This window comes from Quercus lobata, chromosome 9 (genome assembly GCF_001633185.2).
Source record: "Quercus lobata isolate SW786 chromosome 9, ValleyOak3.0 Primary Assembly, whole genome shotgun sequence".
Lineage (NCBI taxonomy): Eukaryota > Viridiplantae > Streptophyta > Magnoliopsida > Fagales > Fagaceae > Quercus > Quercus lobata.
The window spans coordinates 11,538,597-11,559,603 of NC_044912.1; the positions used below are offsets into that span (position 1 = coordinate 11,538,597).

At 38.3% G+C, this 21,007-nt stretch overlaps 1 pseudogene; it reads left to right on the forward strand.

The window, feature by feature from the left end:
* The first annotated feature begins 2,092 nt into the window (after window positions 1–2,092).
* Window positions 2,093–21,007, forward strand: LOC115961224 (annotated as a pseudogene).

A 21,007-nucleotide genomic window follows, 5' to 3' on the forward strand; every position in this document is an offset into this window, starting at 1 on the left:
CTTTGAGATCTTAAGGAGACATATACTGCAACTTAATGCTTCTAAATGCTCTTTTGGTGTTGGATCAGGAAAGTTCTTGGGATACATGGTTACTCACCGTGGAATTAAAGTCAATCCTGACCAAATTAGAGCAATTAACAATTTACAGCCACCTCGAAACCCCAAAGAGGTCTAGAAGTTGATAAGAATGACTGCTGCCTTAAACCGATTCATCTTTCGGTCAGCATACAGATGTAGGCCTTTCTTTCAGTTTTTGAATAAGTAGAAGGGATTTGAATGGACCGAGGAGTGTGTCCTGGCCTTTCAACAGTTGAAGGAATACCTTTCTCGGCCACCTATTATGTCTAAACCCGAGGTGGATGAGGTTTTGTTTGCTTATATTGCAATGGCCTCCCACGCAGTAAGCTTGGTGTTGGTACGAGTTGATAGTGGTGTGCAAAGAGCAGTTTACTATGTGAGCAAGTCACTACATGAGGTCGAGGTTCGTTACCTACCACTAAAGAAAGCCATTTTGACAGTGGTGTATACTACACGTAAGCTCCCCCACTACTTCCAATCACACACAGTTGTTGTCATAACTCAACTTTCGCTCAGATCTCTACTCCAAAGTGCTAATTATATAGGGGGGATTGCAAAGTGGGGTACGATCCTAGGGGCTTTTGATATCAAGTACATGCCTGGCACCTCTGTCAAGGGTCAAGTCCTTGTTGATTTGGTGGCCGAGTTTGTTGAATCCCCATTAGAAGAGAGAATGGAGAAGTAGGACATGAATGGAAAATCAATTGGGTTAGTCTCCTTACAAGAACCTTTGTCCTAAAGGTTATATGTTGATGGTGCAGCGAATCACAGAGGATCTGGAGTGAAGCTAGTTCTGATATCTCCCGAGAGGATCATAATTGAGAAATCCTTAAGATTGGGCTTCTCGGCCATAAACAATGAAGCTGATTATGAAGCTTTGTTGATAGGAATGACCATGGTTCAGAAAATGGGTGGAAAAGCAGTGGAGATATTCTCAAATTCAAGGCTAGTTGTGGGCCAAGTTTAGGAAGAGTTGGAGGCTAGGGACGTGAGAATGCAAGAGTACTTAAGTCAGGTTAGGCATTTACAGTCAGGGTTTGAGTCTTTCAATTCATAGCACATTCCTAAAACTGGAAACACCCATGCTGATTCTCTAGCCACGCTCGCAACCTCCTCGGCACAGAGCCTGCCTCGGGTTATCTTTATTGAAGATCTGTATAAGTCTACTGAGATGAAGAATGAGGTGGTCCATATCCATCAAATTAGGGTGGGACCTAGCTGGATGGACTCCATAGTATTGTTTCTTAAGGAGGATATCTTACCTGAAGAGAAGTCAGAGGCTGACAAGGTGCGAAGAAAGGCTCCTCGGTTTTGGCTGTTCGAGAACCAAAAGTTGTATAAGTGCTCTTTTTCTAGGTTGTACTTGCTATGCATACACCCTAAGGCATCAAAGCTACTTCCAGAAGAGTTGCATGAAGGGATTCGTGAACGCCACATAGGAGACAGATCCTTGTCGCACAGAGCCCTTACACAGGAATATTGGTGGCTGAACATGTAGAAGGAAGCACAAGAATATGTGAAGAAGTGTGACCAGTGCCAAAGATTTTCCCCAAACATTCATCAACTAGAAGGAGTCCTTAATCCTCTATCCAACCCTTGACCCTTTGCTCAATGGGGTTTAGATATTGTTGGACCTTTCCTTAAGTCAGCAGGGAATAAGAGGTGGTTGCTGGTCGGCACGGATTACTTCACCAAGTGGGTTGAAGCTGAACCATTGGCAAATATCAGGGACATGGACGCCAAGAGATTTGTTTGAAAAAATATTGTCACTTGGTTTGGGATCCCCCACACCCTCATCTCTGATAATGGTCTTCAGTTTGATAGCAAAGCCTTCAGAAGGTATTGTTGTGACTTGGGAATTACAAATAGGTATTTCACCCCGGCTTACCCACAAGGGAATGGACAGGCTGAGGCTGTTAACAAGATCATAGTTAATGGACTCAAAAAGAGATTGGACGATGCAAAGGGAAAATGAGTGGAAGAGTTGTCACACGTCCTTTGGACATATCGGACCATGCCTCGTAGGTTAACAGGGGAGATACCATTTTCAATGACTTGTGGTGCCGAGGCTATTATTCCTCTGGAGACTGGATTTCCAACGTTGAAAGCGAGCTCTTTCACTCCAAGCAACAATGATGGGCTGTTAGGGAAGAGCTTATACTTAATTGAAGAACAATTAGAAAATGTCATGGTCCAATTGGCTTATTATCAACACAAGCTCAAGCAAGGGCATGATGCCAATGTGAAGTTAAGGCCACTGGCACCTAAAGACTTTGTGTTATGAAAGGTTTTGGGTACTGCAAAGAACCCAGCATGGGGAAAGTTAAGGCCTAACTAGGAAGGGTCATATCGCATCATCTCAGTGGCTAGAATAGGTGCGTATCATCTTAAAAACCTAGATGAAAATGTTATACCACGCCCCTAGAATGTAAATAACCTGTAAAGGTATTATCATTAATGAAAGTTTTCCTTGTCACATTCTCGTTTATTACATTATTCGTTGTGCTTCCTTTTATTATTATTTTGAATATCAAATAGAACATTGGTCATACTTGGCTCCTCGGGCCATATACCTTGAGTAAATTGATATCTCTAGACATCTAGTATTAAACAAAACCTTAGTTATGCCTGGTTCCTTGGACCATATACTTTGGGTAAATTAATACTCAATAACATCTTTCTAAGTATTAAACAGAACCTTAGTTATGCCCGGTTCCTCAGATCACATACTTTGGGTAAATTAATACTTAATGACATATTTCTAAGTATTAAACAGAACCTTAGTTATGCCCGGTTCCTCGAACCACATTCTTTGGGTAAATTAATACTCAATGACATCTTTCTCAGTATTAAACAAAACCTTAGTTATGCCTGGTTCCTTGGACCACATGCTTTGGATAAATTAATACTTAACGACATCTTTCTAAGTGTTAAATAGAAACTTAGCTATGCCTGATTCCTTTGACCACATGTTTTGGGTAAATTAACACTCTATAACATTCTTCTAAGTGTTAAATAGAACCTTAGTCATGTCTGGCTCCTCAAACCACATGCTTTGGATAAATTAACACTTCCTATCATTTTACCAGACATCAAACAGAGCCTTAGTTATTTCAGGCTCGTCGGATTACATGCCTAAGGTAAATTAGTACTTCTTATTGAATCTTTAAATATCAAATAGAATCAGCCACTCTACATGGCAAAGTTCTTTACTTTAGTAACATGTTCAAAAAAAAAAGAATGCTTATGAGCATCACTAAAAGCATTTGCAAGAATATCTATGTCTATTTGAGAATTTATTGCTCCTCTAGTCCTTTAAACTTACTAATGAATGGAGAATTGAGTAGAGTTAAACCTGTATGTATACTACATCAATGTGTATGTTTTTAAAGTTAAAGTTATACTTTGCCAAGGTGGTGGACTTAGTAAATTTAACACGTCTTGATGTTAGTCATGTAATGTGTGACAACTATGTTGCCACTTATGCAGATCAATAAGTCAAGTTATACCCCATTATCACATTTATTAAGTGTTGAATGAAACATAGACTACATTCGGATCCATATAAACATCACAAGTGTAAAGGAAAAGCTTGCAATTGTCATTAAACCAAGCCTTTGAAAAAGGAAAATAGATTACAGAAGATTGAATGAATTACAAAGCTAGGAAACAAAAACAACAGTTAAAAAAAAAAAAAAAAGGGAAAGAGGAAAATTTAAGGCTTCATCTTTATTACAAGCTTATCCTTTTGAGTCTTGGGAGGCTGGGTGGAGGCCGCCGTGGTAGATGTAGGTCCTTTGCCCTTGAGGTCTTCCTTGGAGGGTATGGGAAGAGTTGCCAGCACAATCTCCATATTTTGAGAAGCCTCTTTCTCCTTAGAGGGCTCTTTAGGGGCATTTGGAGGTAGGGGGCATCCTGGGCCATTTCCTTGGTGGTGTCAACTGCCTTCTCAGCATCCTCGGATTGCTCTACCACCTCGGAGGAGTTGTTGGCTGTGGGAAGAACTTTGCTTGGGCTTTCCTTGCCTTCATCTACCTCCTTGGAGACTGAGTCAGCCTTGGAGCCCGAGGATCCCGAGGCACGGATGGCTAGAGGGTAGTAGACATTCTCCACTCTCCTAAGGGCAGAGGAGGTCTCAACCCCAACTCGGTCAAGGGCCTTGTTCCACACTTGGAGGCAATAGAATCTGCAAACCTCCGAGACCTCCACCCTAAGGGCTTCCACAGTCTGTTACGCCCACGTCGTAGCCTTCCTGCTCGGCCTGTTCCTTGGCCTTCTTGGCCTCCTCCAGCTTCTTTGTCAGAATTTTGATATGACTTCTGACAACAGCAAGCTCGTCCTCAGCTTGGCGAAGCTACTTACGCTGAGCCTCTGTCTGCCTCTCCACCATATCCAAGGCAACCTTAACGCTTTTCTTGTCCCGATCAGCTTTAGCTAGCTTGGCATTGAGGTCTTGGACTTCTTCTCTGCCAAATCAAAAGTTTTCACGGCGGCAGCGCACCTACCCTCCTCCTCCTTCATCGCCCGGTAAGAACTGATGACTATTTCCTCAGCTCTGTGGGCAACCTGAACAGCCTTTTTTTTAAAAAAAAAAGTAATAATAAAATCAGCAAAGTATAAGTACTAAAGTAAAAAAATAAAAAACAAAAAAACAAAAAAAAAACAAACAAACAAAAAAAGGATAGAAAGAAGACTTACCAGAGCGAAGTCTCTTTTTAAGCTGAGGAAGACCTCGTGCTTCCTTATTGACCGTCATTTGATCATGTCTTCAGGCAGCAGTAAAGCCTACTCTACCACATCGGCCACGTAGCCGGCCCTCCCATCCTAGAAGTTTCTGATCGAAGCATCTATAGGCAAAGCAGCTCTGTCTAGTACTAGAGCGAGCGTTCAGGCAGGGACCCCAATTTGGGACTCAACTCTTTTGTCTACCAAGATTTGGGCTCCCTTGGCCTATTTACCTCCTCTTTGGTGCCCGGCCTCCTTGGGAAGGGGGCCCTTCCCTCCTTCCACTGCTTCGGGACCTCTCTGGTCCCTTTTTCTCTTATGGTCCACGTGATCAGGCCGAGGAGGCAGAGAGGATGGAAGAGGGGGGGAGCTTCGCCTAAGTGTTCTTCTCGGGCACTTTATCCCCAACTTGGGACTCCATAATTGATAAAAGACCTGCGCAGAGCTTGCGTTGTATACCCATGTCTTCAGGTAGGGGGGAGTCTCCTTATGCTTGGCTTTCTTGCGCAAGAAGAGGGTGGCCGAGGTTATCTGATGGGGTTTCAGGGGATAGAGGTTGGTTAAAGACCTTAAAGTCCTTTTTAGAGTATTCAAAGTCAGAGACTTCAATGATCCTTCCCTCTCCCTTAGTTGAAGGTTGGGACGAGGTTGCCTTCTCCTTGGCAATGCGTTGGAAGGGTAGTGCTACCTTTGGTATGCCCTCGGGGATAGGATCATTAGTGAGAGTGCCTTCTGGTATAGGACCAATAAAGGTGGAGGTCCTTAGCTTTGATGATGCACTTCGACGCTTGGTAGCTTTTGGAGATGGGGGTGCAGCTGAAGATTAGATGTGCTGCTCTAAGCTGACAGTCACTATGGACGAACACCTCGGCCTTTAGTATTTTGTCTAGGCTTGGTTAATTGACAAGGCTGAAGTTAGGTACAGCAGCGTTTTTATCTGCAAAACCATTGGGAAAAACAGAAAAACATCGTTAGTAAAAAACAGAGTGAGTTAAAACAAAAACTCATATACAAAATAAAAACAAAAGAAAAGGGGAAGGAGCAAGAGATGACTTTGAAATAATCAAACCTAAACCTAAAGCCCCACCTAGTTTACCCTCTCTCATCGGGCAGGGGAGGCCATCGTGCCACTCCCCTAAAACAATCAAGAAGTCCTTGTTTAGACCTTTGTTGGAATCAGGGAGGTATTAGATGAGTCTAACCTTAGGGTACCTAGACTTTAGGTAATACCCCTGCTCCTTTAGGTGGTGGATGTTGTAAACCCAATTAACGTCATTATGGGTAAGTCCTAAGCCGATCTTCTCATTAAAGGCATCTATACTCCCCAAAATCCTAAACATATTCGGGGCACATTGGGTGGGAGCTAACCTGTGAGCCCTAAGGTAGTCCCTAATGACGGTGCCCATTGGATGAAAGCTAACCTGTGAGCCCTAAGGTAGTCCCTAATGACGATGCCCATTGGGATTGTCATCCCTCCCTCTATAAAAGCAATCATCGAGATTACCACCTCTTCCTCTTGCCTTTTCTTGTGCCATTCTCCTTCCTTACAATACCTAATTGACACTCCTAGGGGAATCCTATACTAAGCTTTAAAGTTCTCTATACCCTCCTTGGAGTCTACCAGATAAGTGAATCTACCCATATTCAGAGAAGGATTGGAGGTACTAAGACAGTAAGGGAGAAACTAAGGAGGCTGAAGAGGAATAGACACGGAGAAAAGAAAAGTAGATGGAAAAATAAATAGAAGGGTTTATAAAGACTTACGTAGAGAGGAAAGGCCTCCTCGGACAGGCTCTTGAAATTTGTGAGGGCATGAGTAGATTGAATAAGTTTGCAAGTTCAGTGTATAAGCACTAAAGTGAGAAGAACGATTGATTTGGGTAGTATTTATATCAAAAAGACAATTACAAGCGGGGAAACTCCCACTCGGGTTCTAGCAAAATCCTTAGCCATTGGATCCACATCGCGCCATAGAACGTAGGGGATAGGGAGCCGTAAAAATTTAATGAAGGCGCGTCTTGAATGCTGAAGCGCAAGGGGCGTGTCTTAGGCAGTTAAAAAGGCATCTTCGCAGTCAGAGGTGATATACAATAAGCACGGAGTAACTATAGTGACATCTAAATCCTCCTTTCTTCCCAAGGAGTCAGAAAGAAGAATCTCGAGGGGCTATTATAGGAGTGATAGGCCCAGGAGTACATATCTATGTATATATTGGACCGGGGGCCCAATCCGAGGGCATTAAGTAGTTCGAGAGCGGATAAACACCTTCCTAAAAATCGTATTGTTAAGTAAAGAGGTGAAGTCAGATCATGATCATCCAAGAAGGTAGTCCAAGGAGGAATACTTCCTTGACTGAGCAAAGCCGAAGTCAGAAGGTACGGTCTAACACCAAGAGCAACGTTCTGGACAATTCCACTGATGAGGATAAGTATCCAAAAGGAACAGGATAAAGGGAGGCCATGAAATATCTCAAGGGAAAGCTACTACCACCGCATTGAATGTTCTGCAACTAAATCTCTGGCTGCATTAATAAGGAAGTGATACCTAAATAGTAGTGTTCAGCCTTACAACTACTCTCCAGAGACTTCAAGAAGGTGCTGATGTGACAGAAATCAACACCAACACTCTAATCTACACGTGGAAGGCAAATATGAAGGCAAAGGGATAGTGTAAAATAGGAAGAAGGCAATGAGAGAAGGGAATCGAGAAATTAAGAGAAAAACATTGTAGCAATCAAGAATTGAACTTGTAATCAAACTTGAGATTAATATATAAGAACTAATCTTCTCGGACTGTGTCGAGGACGATTTTATTTAGAATAAACCAGTCTATCTTCATTTTCTTGTCATCTGAGTCCACTTTACTTGTTGTCTGATTCATTAAAGCCAAATTTTCCAACCCATTCTCTAAAAATTCATTGTATTGGGCTTTTTGGGCCTAAGTTCATTTATCCTTTGGGCTAGGAACTCAAATTGCGCCCCTAGAGTACTGAATTCAACTTGAATAAAACCCTCAACATGAACAATGAATCGCAAACGCATGCATAATAATTTAGTTAAGAATATTAATGTGATAACAATTATGATTGATGTTACTTCAACAATAAATCATTTCCATCACACTGGAATATATTACTTATCACAAATTATGGTTTTACATCACTTTGTTATTATAATTATTATTTAAGTTTTTGAGTTATGTTTACTAATTACGATTTGGCATTCTGTCCATTTCAGTCCACTTAGGTCCAATTTGGTCCACTTTGGTCCAACTCAGTCCAATTTAGTCCATTCAAGACCAAATTGGTTTGCTTTGGTCCATTAAGGTCACTTCGGTCCATTTTGATCCACTTTAGTCCATTTTGGTCCATTTCGGAGTACTTACATAAGAATGAGAAAATAGAGGTTTGGGTTGAGAGTACTATCAATTACTTTTGTAATATAAATTGTAATTATATGATAATTTTTTATTATCATGATAATCTTCTTAAGAGAGAAAATTTTGAAACTTAAAAATTTTAGTTGTACCATAAAAAATTAGTAAAATATAAACCATAATAACAATAGTTAGAAGAATATGAACCACTTCAAAAAATATATATCAATAAAAACACCAAAAATTAAAAAATTATATATTTGTAAAAATAGAGAGATAGAAATTACTTTTAAAAATTGTTTAATTTTAAGAGAGAACACATTATATACAATCAAATTTAGATAATAAATTATATATTATACTATATCTCAAAATAATTACATATTTCCAGGCATAGTTAGTATAAAACAAAAGTCAGATTACCAAATAAAACACTGAGATATACACCCCAACTGTTTGAAAGTACTTGGTTTTAATTTGAGTTTGCCGTTTTCGTTTAGCTGATGACTGTGATTTGACAACTTGATTAATGCTAGAAAGCACATTATTGATATCTTTACGGATATTGTCTTTTTATTTTTCTTTACAGATGTTATGATGAGCTCAAAAGAATACATGTGGCCAATCTTAATTAAGTTGTTAAGGATCCATAGTCAATCTCAAAATTTTAGGGCTAAGGCTTTGTTGTCTTTGTATGTTCCTGTCCCTCCACATATGATTTATATAAGCATTCCAAGCTAATCTGAGAACAAGAACATGCAAAGTTTTTCCACTCAGATGAGATTAACCCTGCTAAATGCATCCAGCTCTATTAATATTAATTTTCATGAAAATAAGGAAACCTTGTCTAGTTATATGTCCTCCTTGACATGCACCTACATTTCCAATGCTCAGCACACCTGCACTTCCATAGTTACATGACACATGCATATTGATTGTTTTTTTCTACTTTCTTTTTAACTAATATCAATTTTACATTTCCTTTAACTTTCTTTTCTTATTATTATTATTATTATTATTATTTTTTTTTTTTTTTTTTTTTTTTTTTTTACTTTCAATAAAATGAGTGCTATCAGTAATAAAATGACAAGTATTCTATATTCACAAATAATTATGTTCTTGTATGCAATAGAGACTTTGAAGAACAAAGCGAAAACAGAAGGATGAAGCTTGAAAGTGATTCAACAAGACTTGTTACTCCATTTGGCAAAGCTTGATTCTTCAGTAGAATTTCGTTTTGGTGGTTGAATCCATTGATGAAAAAGGGTAGGCAGAAAACTCTTGAGGATGAAGATATACCCAAGTTGCATGAGGGAGATCAAGCAGAAATTTGTTATTATTTGTTCATGGAGCAAATGAATAGGCAGAAAAGATCAGAACCAACATCCCAAACATCAATCCTACAGGCAATAATTTTAATCCATTGGAAAGAAATGTTATTGTCGGGGTGCTTTGCTTTGTTATATATTCTCACACAGTCTAGTGGTCCTGTAATTCTGAATGCCTTCATATTGGCTTATGAGGGAAAAGAAAAATTCAAGTACGAAGGACACGTACTGGCAATAGCGTTTTTCATTTCGAAGTGCATACAATCCATGTCACAAAGGCAGTGATTCGTCCGAAGCAGGCTTGTTGGACTGAAAGTGAGTTCATTGCTCTTAGCAGCCATTTATAATAAGCAACTGAGATTATCCAATTCTACTAGGTTAATGCACTCAGGTGCTGAGATAATGAACTATGTTACAGTAAATGCTTATAGAATTGGAGAATTTCCATTTTGGTTCCATCAGACTTGGACAACAATTCTCCAACTATGTTTTGCATTACTAATTCTTTTCCGTGCAGTGGGGCTAGCAACAATTGCAACACTGGTGGTGATAATTCTCACTGTGCTTTGCAATATTCCACTTGCAAAATTACAGCAAAAGTTTCAGTCAAAGCTTATAGTGGCACATAATGAGAGACTGAAGGCTAGTTCTGAGTCTCTAGTGAACATGAAGGTTTTGAAATTGTATGCTTGGGAAACCCATTTCAAGAAAGTCATTGAAAATTTAAGGAAGGTGGAGTACAAATGGTTGTATAAAGTGCAGTCAAGGGAAACATATAAATGCATTCTCTTTTGGTCAACCCCCGTTTTGATCTCTTCTGCAACATTGGGAGCATGTTATTTCCTTAGAGTTCCTCTCCATGCAAATAACATTTTTACCTTTGTGACAACTTTTCGCTTTGTTCAAGATCCAATTGTGTCTATTCCTGATATTATTGGGGTTGTTATTCATGACAAGCTTGCATTTGCATGTATTATAAAATTCCTTGAGGCACCAGAGCTGCAAAAAGCACATGTTCAGAACAATCCAACATGGAGAATGTGAATCACTTCATTTTTATCAACTCAGCCAAATTCTCATGGGAAGAGACTTCATTGAAGCCCACTCTGAGAAACATAAATTTGGTGGTTAGACCTGGTGAAAAGATGGCCATATGTGGAGAAGTTGGTTCAGGCAAGTCAACGCTTCTAGCAGCAATTCTCGGAGAAGTTCCAAAAATTCAGGGAACCGTAAGTGACTACTACTCTTTTTATCTTATACTTTCTTTTCAAGCTCAAAATACAACTCTACTTTTGCTTGAACTTTCTCTAATCATATGTATTCCAACACTTCAATTCCCAGCCATAGTTATGCATCCATATAACATAAATGTAGTGCTCATCTGAAATTAGAAAAGGTTCAAGCATTCTAACTAAGCAATTCGGTTCATTTATTGAAATTACAGATAAAAGTCTGTGGGAAGATTTCTTATGTTTCTCAAACAGCATGGATACAAAGTGGGACAATACAGGAGAATATTTTATTTGGGTCTACCATGGATAGTGACAGATACAGAGAAGCACTAGAGAGGTGTTCATTGGTTAAGGACCTTGAGTTGCTTCCCTTTGGTGATCTCACTGTAATAGGGGAGAGAGGTATTAATTTGAGTGGTGGTCAGAAGCAACACATTCAACTTGCACGTGCGCTCTATCAGGATGCTGATGTATTTCTCTTAGATGATCCATTCAGTGCTTTGGATGCACAGACTGCAACAAGCATATTTAATGTAATTTTGTTTGCAAAACTCCTTCCATATTTTGTTTAATATTTATTTTGGCTCAATTACTAACTTCATGTGTAATACTACTTGTGACAGGAATATGTTATAGGAGCACTTTCCAGGAAGACAGTCTTACTAGTGACCCATCAAGTAGACTTCCTGCCTGCATTCAATTCTGTTTTGGTTAGTATACCTAATTTCCTATTAAAGTACACAGAGAGCTGAGCTGAGTTATCTAGTTTTTTTTTTTTTTTTTTTTAAAAAGCAACAGCAACTATGTTTGAGGTATCTAAAGGCCACCTTGTCAGTATCTATTATTAAAAATCTTCAAATACCGGCTGAAGAATTTAAATTTTTTATTGTTTGAATAATGGTCAAATGATTAAATTCCTAATTTCCTAACAACTTAAACTTTTTGGGGCAAATGGTAGTTTATTAAGGCATCAGAGTAGGTGGGCTTGATTTTGAACTTGGTCTCATAGTAGTTTATCAGTTACCATTGTTCTATTATTTTCTCAATCTCCCCATCACTCATCACGATTTAGTTGAACTCCAATCATCTTTAGTTATGTCAAGAATTATGCACTACAAGAGCCACTTAGCCTACAGACCATATTGATCTATACCTCGTATGTAATTCGGTATAGATATCATCATTAGTTAGAATTTGTTAGCTCCACATAATGATTTGGTGTGAGATTTATTTTTTGGACAGTTGATGTCAAATGGGGAAATCTTACAAGAAGCTCCTTATCATCAGTTGTTGGCCTTAAGCAAACTATTTCAGGACCTTGTTAATTCACACAAAGAGAGCAGGTTCTGAAAGGCTTGCTGTTGTTAGTCTGCCCAAAAACGAGGAACATCTTCCAGAGAGATTAAAAACACTAATGTTGAGAAGCAATTAAAAGCATGTACAGGTGAACAATTGATTAAGCAAGAAAAGAGAGAAATAGGATAGGAGATACTGGCCTTAAAGCTTACAAGCAATATCTAAAACAGAACAAAGGGTTTTTGCTCTTCTTCATAGCCAGTCTCTCTCACCTAATATTTGTGGTTTTTCAGATATTACAGAACTCATGGATAGCTGCTAACGTTGATAATCCTCATGTTAGCACATTGAGATTGGTCGTGGTTTATATGCTAATTGGATTAGCCTCTACTTTTTATATCCTGTAGATCCATTTCTATACTTGCTTTGGGTCTTAAATCTTCGAAATCATTGTTTTCGCAGCTATTAGTCCCCCTTTTTCATGCATCCATGTCCGTCCTATGATTCCACACCTCTAGGAAGGATACATAGTCAGGTAAGCATCGCGAACATACAATGTTAATGTCCCTGTCATTTGGTTGCTAAAACTCAATTTTCTAAATTTGTCCTTGTTTTATGTGCAGGTGTCTTCTGATCTGAGTATCATAGATCTTGATGTCCCATTCAGCCTTAAGTTCTATGTTTCGTCTGCCATTAATGGATATTCTGCTCTTGTAGTACTTGCTGTTGTGACTTGGCAGGTCTTGTTTGTCGCAATACCATTTGTTTATGTTACAATTAGCTTGCAGGTAAATAATACACGAGGTCCATTCATGAATAATATTCGGTGGAAGCCATTCTCTTTCAACGCCATTTAAACCAATGATATTTTTTAACCATCATCCTTGGCTGCATGAAACTGTAAGACACAAGTACATGAAGTGAGATTTATTACAATGCATATAAACAAACTCTGGATGTTGGAATTGCTTTGCATCGATAAGAATTTAAAATCTAGAATGAAATCATCGAAGTAATATGAGAAAGTCTTGATGAAATATATGCCACCAAATAATGAAATTTAGTATTATAGTAACCGATTCATGTGTTTTGGATAAGAGTATAGAACGGTTTACCCAAAAAAAAGATAAAAGAGTATAGAACTTCTAAGTTTCATTCTTAAGGTATGTGGTTAAAAGGTTTGAGAATTAGATGAAAATGATCATCTGAATGGATTAATTGTGCTGAGTAGCAATTGTCCTTTCTTGCACTCTTCAAGGACGCTTCTTTTTTTGTTTTTTTGGATCTATTTGGATACCGCTTATTGCTAAAGCTGAAAATTAAAAACACCGTAACAAAATAATTTTTAAATATGCAAATAATGCCGTGTGACCTATTTTTAATGAAAATTTTGTTAAAAAAAGAGGTTTGTAGGTCCTATGAATAGTACACGGAGCCCACTAACAGATGTATTTTTCAATCTTTGGGCGTGATTTTTGGCTACTGTAGCCGTGGGGCCCACAGACTGCGGACACCAAACGCAAACATTGCTTCGAAATGCTGTATTCAAACGTTACTTGTTTTCTTTTCCTTTTTTTTTTTTTTTGTTTGGGGGGTGGGGGTGGCTTCTTTCAAAACAAGTGAAACGTCATTGAGTTCTCTTTTGTTTTAGTAAGTATTTTTAATTGCCTTTTACATCACTAGAGATATTACTATGCCTCTGCAAAAGAGTTGATGCGGATCAATGGAACAACAAAATCATTAGTAGAAAATCATCTAGCAGAGTCTGCAGTAGGAGTCATCACAATAAGGGCTTTTAAGAAGGAAGACCAGTTCTTCACAAAGAATCTTGACCTCATTGACACAAATGCTAGTCCTTTTTTCCACAGTTCCTCTACGAATGAGTGGTTGATTCAATGGATATAAATGTTCAGTTCGACAGTTTTTACCTCTGCTGCACTTTGCATGGTTTTGCTTCCTCCCCGGACTTTTAGCTCTGGTCAGTATACCTTATATTTCTTGGAAGTATGACCATTGCAATCATACGGTTATTTTTACAAATGACCATATGAATTTTCAACTACAGGATTCATCGGAATGGCACTTTTTTGTGGTCTTTCCTTAAATATGATATTTGTCCGTACAGCTCAAAAGCGTTGCACTTTAGAAAATAACATGATTTGTGTAGAAAGGCTAAACCAATACATGCATATTCCCAGTGAAGCAGCTGAAGTAATAGAGGGGAACCGGCCCACAACTAATTGGCCGGCTAAGGGTAAAGTGGAGATACAAGATTTGCAGGTAAACGTTAATTCCTTTAATGTTAAATTTGAGGAAGGTTTCTGTACATACTGAGAAAATTTATTTGAAACAAGTCAGATGTAGTCCCAATGCATCATTTGTTCTTTGGGGGATAAGCTGCACTTTTGAAGGAGGGCACAAGATTGGTATTGTTGGCCGAACTGGCAATGGGAAGACAACCCTTATAAGTGCTCTTTTTCGTCTTGTAGAGCCAACAGGGGGGAAGATTATTGTTGATGGCATTGACATCTCTACAATTGGACTTCATGATCTAAGGTCACGTTTTGGAATAATACCTCAAAATCTGTTGGGCTTTGTGGAGCCTAGTTGTGTTTGATCCGATTGACGACTCAACTCAACCCGAATAATGTTGCGTGGTTTTTTAATGGGAGATTTACTGAGGTTTAGTTCATGGAGTAGAGGCTTGGGTTGATAGGCCCAAGCCGAAGCGATTGAAACCATTTTTGGAAACCCTTTTTGGTGATTAAGGTTTTGTTGTTGTTGTTGTTCTTGAGAGATTGAAAACACTATAGCCACACTTTGAATTTTTTTCCCCGATAATAGTGAAATCCCTGTAACTCCGTGGATGTAAGAAAATTTCCAAACCACGTAAATATTGTCTTATGCATATGATTGTTTTTCTTTGGCGTGTATTTTCTCTATTTTTTATTTCTCACAGGTTGGGAATTCGAGTTAATTCCCTACAACTGCTATCAAAGATAGGTTGTTGTCGTTCTTGAGAGATTGAAAACACTGTAGCCGCACTTTATATTTTTTTCCCTGATAATAGTGAAATTTCTGCAACTCCGCGGACATAGGCAAATTGCTGAACCACGTAAATATTGTCTTGTGCGTGTGACTGTTTTTCTTTGGCGTGTGTTTTCTCTATTTTTTGTTTCTCATAAGTTGGGAATTCGGGTTAATTCCCTACAACTGGTATCAAAGCCAAGTGGTTGTCGTTCTTGAGAGATCGAAAACACTGTAGCCGCACTTTGTACTTTTTTCCCTGATAATAGTAAAATCCCGCAACTCCGTGGACATAGGCAAATTGCCGAACCACGTAAATATTGTCTTGTGCGTGTGATTGTTTTCTTTGATGTGTGTTTTCTCTATTTTTTGTTTCTCACAAATTGGGAATTCGGATTAATTCCCTACAACTGGTATCAAAGTCTAGGGTTAGGTTTAAGTGGGAGCAATGGCAGAGGAAGCAGGAAAGGCGTCTGGAATAGAAAAGTTTAATGGCACAGACTTTACGTATTAGAGGATGCAGATTGAAGATTATCTCTATGGGAGGAAATTACATCTGCCTCTTTTGGGAATAAAACCTGAGACTATGAAGGCTGAGGAATGGGCTCTTCTTGACAGACAGGTATTGGGAGTTATCAGATTAACTCTGTCTAGGTCTGTTGCACACAATGTTGTAAAGGAGAAGACCACAGCAGATCTGATGAAGACTTTGTTTGGTACGTATGAAAAGCCGTCAGCAAACAACAAGGTGTATTTGATGAAGAAACTGTTCAATTTGAAGATGGCAAAGAATGCATCAGTAGCACAACATCTGAATGAATTTAACACTATCACAAATCAATTGTTGTCTGTAGAAATTGATTTTGATGATGAGATCCATGCACTAATCATTTTGGCTTCTTTGCCAAACAAGTGGGAGGCAATGAGGATGGCAGTAAGCAATTCTACAGGAAAGGAAAAGCTCAAGTATAATGATATACGAGATTTAATTCTGGCTGAGAAGATTCACAGAAGAGATACAGGCAAACCTCAGAATCTGGTTCTACCCTAAACCTTGAGATAAGAGGCAGAGGTAATGACAGAAATTCAAATTGGTGCAAATCAAAATCCAGAAATTCTAATTGGAACAGAAGTAAATCTAGATCAGGCCAACAAGTACAATGCTAGAACTGTGAGAAAACGGATCACTTTAGGAGGCAATGCAAAAGTCCTAAGAAGAAGAATGAAGATGATTCTGCAAATATTGTAACAGAAGAAGTACAGGATGCATTACTTCTTATAGTAGACAATCCACTTGATGATTGGGTTTTGGACTCAGGAGCTTCGTTTCATACCACTTCACATCGAAAAATCATACAGAATTATATTGCAGGTGATTTTGGTAAAATGTATTTGGCTGATGGTTCAGCCTTGGATGTTGTAGGTATGGGAGACATCCAGATATTTTTGCCCAATGGATCTGCTTGATTACTAGAGAAGGTTCGATATATTTCTGACCTGAGGAGGAATCTGATTTCTATTAAACAACTTAGTAATGACATACATGTAATACTATTTGTTGGTGGTACTTGAAAGGTTACAAAGGGAGTTAAGGTATTGGCTCGTGAAAAGAAGACCGGTACTCTATATATGACCTCAAGTCCAAGAGACACAATTACAGTTGCTGATGCAAGTACTGATACAAGCCTATGGTATTGCAGACTTGGTCACATGAGTGAGAAATGGATGAAGATGTTGTTGTCAAAAGAAAAACTACCAAAATTGAAATCCATTGATTTTGACATGTGTGAAAGTTGCATCTTAGGAAAGCAGAGAAATGTGAGCTTCTTGAAAACTGGCAAGACCCCGAAAGTTGAAAAATTTGAATTAGTACACACTAATTTGTGAGGGTCTTCTCCAGTTGCATCTCTTAGAGGTTCAAGGTACTACATCACTTTTATTGATGATTCAAGCAAAAAGGTATGGGTTTATTTTCTGAAAAATAAATCCGATGTATTTGAAACTTTTAAGAAGTGGAAAGCCATGATTGAGACAGAAACAGGTTTGAAAGTAAAATGTTTGAGGTTAGATAATGGAGAAGAGTACATAAATGGAGGGTTCAGTGAGTATTGTGTTGCATAGGGAATTTGGATGGAGAAGGCCATTCTTGGGACACCATAGCAGAATGGTGTGGCTAAGCGCATGAACAGAACTCTCAATGAGTGTGCTAGGAGTATGAGGTTGCATGCTGGACTACCAAAAACTTTCTGGGCTGATGTTGTTAGCACTAAAACTTACCTAATAAACCGAGTACCATCAGTTTCCATGGAGTTCAGACTTCCTAAGGAGGTTTGGAGCAATAAAGAGGTAAAGTTTTCACATTTAAAAGTTTTTGGTTGTGTTTCTTATGTTCACATTGATTCTGATGCTCATAGTAAACTTGATGCAAAGTCTAAAATATGTTTTTTCATTGGCTATAGTAATGAGAAATTTGGCTATAAGTTTTAGGATGAACAAAACAAGAAAATCATCAGAAGTAGAAATATGATATTTAATAAATAAGTTATGTAGTCAACTGTAATGTCAGATGTTACAGAAATAGATCAAAAGAAATCTGATTTTGTCAACTTAGATGAATTGACTGAAAATACTATCCAGAAAAGGGGTGAAGAAGATAAGGAGAATGTAAATTCACAGGTAGATCTGAGTAAACCTGTAGCTGAAGTCCGCAAATCTTCTAGGAACATTAGACCTCCATAACGTTATTCACCCGCTCTAAATTATCTCATGTTGACTGATGGTGGTGAGTCAAAGTGTTATGATGAAGCCTTGCAAGAATTCAAGCAAGTGAGAGTTAGCCATGAAGGATGAGATGTGAGAGTTAGCCATGAAGGATGAGATGGATTCCTTGTTGGGGAATCAGACATGGGAACTGACCGAATTGACAATAGGAAAGAAGGTTTTGCACAACAAGTGGATATACAGAATAAAGAATGAGCATGATAATAGCAAACGTTACAAGGCCAGATTAATTGTTAAAGGATTCCAGCAGAAGGAGGGCATTGACTACACAGAGATATTTTCTCCAGTTGTGAAGATATCAACGATTAGACTGGTACTGGGAATGGTGACTGCAGAAAATTTACATATTGAGCAATTAGATGTAAAGACAGCATTCCTTCATGGTGACTTGGAGGAAGACCTTTACATGATTCAACCAGAAGAGTTCATTGTTTAGGGACAAGAGAATCTAGTCTGCAAACTGAGAAAGAGCTTGTATGGCCTAAAACAATCTCCTAGACAGTGGTACAAGAAATTTGATAGTTTTATGTATAGAATTGGGTTTAAGAGATATGAAGCTAATCATTGTTGCTATGTTAAGTCTTTTGACAATTCTTACATCTTATTACTGTTGTATGTGAATAATATACTCATTGCAGGGTCTAGCATTGAGGAGATTAATAATCTAAAGAAGCAGTTGTCCAAACAGTTTGCAATGAAGGATTTGGGAGCTGTAAAGCAAATCCTTGGTATGAGAATCATTAGAGACAAAGCTAATGATACATTGAAACTTTCACAGTCAGAGTATATGAAGAAATTTTTCAGCAGATTTAACATGAATGAAGCTAAATCAGTGAGCACACTCTTGGATAGTCATTTCAAACTAAGTAAAGAATAGTCACCGAAGACAGAAGAAGAAAGAGACTATATGAGCAAGGTGCCCTATGCCTCAACTATTGACAACTTGATGTATGCTATGGTGTGTACAAGGCTAGACATTGCACATGTAGTGGGAGTTGTGAACATATTCATGAGTAGGCCTGGAAAGCAGCATTGGGAGGCAGTCAAGTAGATTCTGAGATATCTGAAGGGTTCATTAGATACATGTCTTTGCTTCACAGGTGCAAGTTTGAAATTGCAGGGTTATGTAAATGTTGATTTTGCTGGTGATATTGATAGTAGAAAGAGTACTACTGGGTTTGTTTTTACTCTGGGTGGTACAGCTATATCATAGGCTTCAAATCTACAAAAGATTGTCACTTTGTCTACTACAGAAACTAAGTATGTTGCAGCAACTGAAGCTAAAAATGAGATGATTTGGCTACATAGTTTCTTAGATGAATTGAGAGAGAAGCAGGAGATGGGCATTCTACACAGTGACAATCAGAGTGCAATCTTTCTTGCCAAAAATTCGGCTTTTCATTCAAAGTCGAAGCATATACAAACAAAATACCACTTTATCTGTTACCTTATTAAAGATAAGCTGGTAATACTTTAGAAGATTTGTGGATCTAAGAACCCGACAAAAACATGTTGACTAAAGGTAGCACTATTGAGAAGTTGAAGGTGTGTGCAGCTTTAGTTGGCCTTCTAGCTTAAGGACAGGAGGATGAGTTGGAGGGTAGGGATGAGGGATTGTTTTTGGAGGATTACGGTTGATGTTGATGATTGAACTAGTCTCCAAGTGGGAGATTAAACCTTCAATCTCTCAAGAACGACAACAACAAAACCCTAATCACCAAAAACGATTTCTATATCTTGCGCACAGGATTCACAATGAGTTACAAAACAGGCTAAAAATGAGTGCTTCGGCTTAGGCCTGTCGGCCCAAACCTCCACTCCATGGACTAAGCCTCAATAAATCTCCCATTAAAAAACCATGCAACATTATTAAGGTTAAGTAAGGTTGTCAATCGGATCAAACATAACTAGGCTCCACAAAACCCAACAAAAATCCTACTCTTTTTAATGGGACTGAGAGATACAATTTGGATCCCTTGTCTCAACATTCTAACCAAGAAATATGGGAGGTATTACTTTGGTCCTTTTCCACTTCTAATTGCTTTAACATCAGAAGTATTTATTGGATCTTCCATTGGGTGAACAATGCTTATAAAGAACTATACTTTTTTTTATTTATTCATTTCTGCATGGATTGCAAATATGCCCTACTTGATAATTTTCCATCTGAAGGTTCTTGGGATTGCAAATATGCCCTAATTGATAATTTTCCATTTGAAGGTTCTTGGGAAGTGCCAGATACAAGAGTCTCTTCAAGAGAAAGGAAATGACTTAGACCTTAGGTAACATATCAATATTTTTTAATATGCAGAATGTTCTGTATTTTGAGATTTTGATCTTTATCAACAAAGAACCTGCATAGCAGTTGTGGAATATGGGTCAAATTGGAGCATGGGGCAGCGGCAACTTTTCTGTTTAGGGCGAGCACTTTTGAGGAGATGTAAGATATTGGTGCTCGATGAAGCAACTACATCAATTGATAATGCAACTGATATGATTCTCCAGAAAACCATTCGGACTGAATTTGCAGATTGTACCGTGATCACTGTGGCTCACAGGATACCTACAGTGATGGATTGCACGATGGTTCTCGCTATAAGTGATGGTGAGTCACATATATTACTTCAACCCTTTTCTATAGAATATTCCCTGTGTTTTTGCACCAAATCGTCTATTTTTCTGTGGATGCCTTTCATTATGTTAATGTTAGCTAATTTCTAAAGTTTTTAATCCAAATTTTCTCAACTAAGGTGTTGTTTTAGACGTAATCATTAGCTAGATCTGACTTCACAACGTTTACAGAATAGATAAGGCAATTCACTTTTGACTTCACAATATGCAGATGGGTCATGTTGTACTTGTCCACTTCTTTTGACAATGTGTGTCAACTGTATATGCAGTATGCATTTTATAGAAGGATCTGAAGTTCATACTACATAGTATATACAATTAAGTAACAAAAACCCAAATATAAAACTGTGATATTTAATAGAGATGCATGAAGCAATAAATTTGGCATATTGTTCAATGTTTAGAAGGAAATGTATCTATTCTATTTCTAGAAAACTAATGGAGTATGATGAACCAAAGAAGTTAATGAAGACAGAAGGTTCCCTGTTTGGGCAGCTTGTCAAGGAATACTGGTCTAATCTTCAGACTGCATAA